Genomic DNA, 2,782 nt, shown 5'->3' with positions numbered 1-2,782 from the left:
AGGCCAGCATAGCATAATGTTGTGGGAACAGGAAGCAAAAATTTTGCTAGTGGATCACTAGCAGTGATGGTGAGTGGGGCCACTTCTACTCACACACTGATTCCTGGACCCTTGAGTCCCAGCTATGGGAGAAACAATAACCGTATATTGGATGCTGATTCAGATCATATGTGGTCTTCTGTAGAACTTTGCCGCAGCCCTGCAAAGCATTGTCACCTAGTTGTCATTGTAATTGTGACTTCAAAAGGCCATTCTATCAATCCAGCTGCTTCAGTATGAGGGGGAACATGGTAACCAGTGAATTCTAGAGCATGAGCCCTCTGCCACATTTCTTTCTTTCTTTTTTTTTTTTTTTGAGATGGAGTTTCGCTCTTGTTACCCAGGCTGGATTGCAATGGCACCATCTTGGCTCACTGCAACCTCCGCCTCCTGGGTTCAAGCAATTCTCCTGCCTCAGCCTCCTGAGTAGCTGGGACTACAGGCGTGCGCCACCATGCCCAGCTAATTTTTGTATTTTTAGTAGAGACGGGGTTTCACCATGTTGACCAGGATGGTCTCGATCTCTTGACCTCGTGATCCACCCGCCTTGGCCTCCCAAAGTGCTGGGATTACAGGCTTGAGCCACCGCGCCCGGCTCTGCCGCTTCTTTAGCCATACAGTGAGTGCAATGCTGTGTGGAATCCCATGACAGTGAATAAGGCATCCCGTGAGTCCACAGATGGTAGTCTTAACAGAAGCACCGTACAGAATAGGCAAACCCATATCTGGAGTAAGTGTCTAATCTGGTGAGGACAAGCTGCTGCCCTTTCCATGATGGAAGAGGTCCAGTATGATCAACCTGCCACCAGCTAGCTGGATGATCATCCCAAGGAATGGTGCCATACTGAGGGCTCAGTGTTTAGATTCGATTGTGCCCATTCAGATTGAGGATGGGTCTGCCTTTCCCAGTCCACTGACTCAAATGTTAATCTCTATTGGCAACACCCTCACAGACACACCAAAGAACAATACTTTGCATCCTTCAATCCAATCAAGTTGACAATATTAACCGTCACAAACCATATGGAGAAATCTTTATGATTTCAGATTTGGCAAAGGATTTTTAGATATGATACCAAAAGCATGAGGAACAAAAGAAAAACAAATTTGACTTCATCAAAATTAAAATTTTTGTGACCCAAAGGGCATCAAAAAAAATCATGAAAAAAACCCAAGAATGGGAGAGAATATTTACAAATTAATAAGATACCTGCATCTAGAATATATAAATAACTCTGGTAACTCAATAATAAACCTCAAATAATCCAAATGAAAAATGGACAAAGATCTGAATAGATTTCTCTAAGGAAGGTAAGCAAATGGATCATAAGCACTTGAAAATATGCTTGAACGTTAGGGAAATGCAAATCAACCAAATTGAAGTACAACTTCCTGTCCACTAGGATGGCTAAAATGAAAAGGTCAGATAACGCAAATGCTGGTAAGAATATGGAGAAATCAGAATCCCCCTACGCTGCTGCTGGGAATGAAAAATATTGTAGCTGCTTTGAAAAACAGTTTAGCAGTTCCTCAAATGATTAAACATGCGTTATCATAGGGCCAATTAATTCCATTCATAGCTATGTAACCAGGACAACTTGTGAAGGCAAATTGTGATATCATGAAATATATATTTGGTATTTGATCCAATTTCCCAGCACACAACTTCTGAAATCCTTAGTGTCCCCAAAGTGATGTCTTTTTGTATGCTAATGATTGGCTGATGGTTGGCTTCTCCTATGCAGCTTCAGAGTGGAGACTGGTTAACACAAAAACCAAGGCAAAATTTGGAGGTCAAAATTTTCAACTCACTTCTAGTTCCAGGGAGCGGAGAGGGGCTGATGGTTAAGTTGATTGCCAATGGCCAACGGTTTAATAAATTGTGTCTACATAATGAAGCCTGCTTAAAAACACAAGGACAGGATTTGGAGCGCTTCCAATTCACTTAACATGTGGAGGTTCCTGAAGAGTGGAGCACCTGAGAAGGGCAGGGAAACTTTGAGCCCTTTCCTTATACCTCAGCCTGTGCATCTCTTCATCTGTGTCATTTGTAACATCCTTCATAATAAACTGGTAAATGTAAGTGTTTCCCTGACTGTTAGCTGCTCTAGCCTATTTATCTAATTAAAGAGAGAGTCGTGGGATTTAAAGTTGCTTGGTCAGAAGTTCCAGAGGCCCAGACCTGCAACTGGTGCCTGAAGGTGGTGACAGTTTTCAGGGACTGAACCCTCAACCTGTGGGATCAGACACTACGTCCAGGTAGAGTCAGAATTGCATTGGAGGACACCAAGCTGGTGTCCACTGCAGAATTGATTGCTTCCTGGGTTCAAGCAATTCTCCTGCCTCAGCCTCCTGAGTAGCTGGGATTACAGGGGTCCACCACCATGCCTGGCTAAATTTCGTATTTTTTTTTTTTTTTGAAATGGAGTCTTGCTCTGTTGACCAGGATGGAGTTCAGTGGCATAATCTCAGCTCACTGCAAACTCCGCCTCCTGGGTTAAAGTGATTCTTCTGCCTCAGCTTCCTGAGTAGCTGGGATTACAGGCATGTGCTATCACGCCGGGCTAATTTTTGAATTTTTAGTAGAGACAGAATTTTACCATGTTGGTCAGGCTGGTCTTGAACGCCTGACCTCGTGATCTGCCCATCTTGGCCTCTCAAAGTGCTGAGATTACAGGTGTGAGCCACTGTGACCAGGCTAGTTTTATATATTTTAGTAGAGAGAGGGTTTCATCATGTTGGT

This window comes from Cebus imitator, unplaced genomic scaffold (genome assembly GCF_001604975.1).
Source record: "Cebus imitator isolate Cc_AM_T3 unplaced genomic scaffold, Cebus_imitator-1.0 Scaffold389, whole genome shotgun sequence".
Lineage (NCBI taxonomy): Eukaryota > Metazoa > Chordata > Mammalia > Primates > Cebidae > Cebus > Cebus imitator.
Note: the sequence above shows the minus strand (reverse complement) of the source record.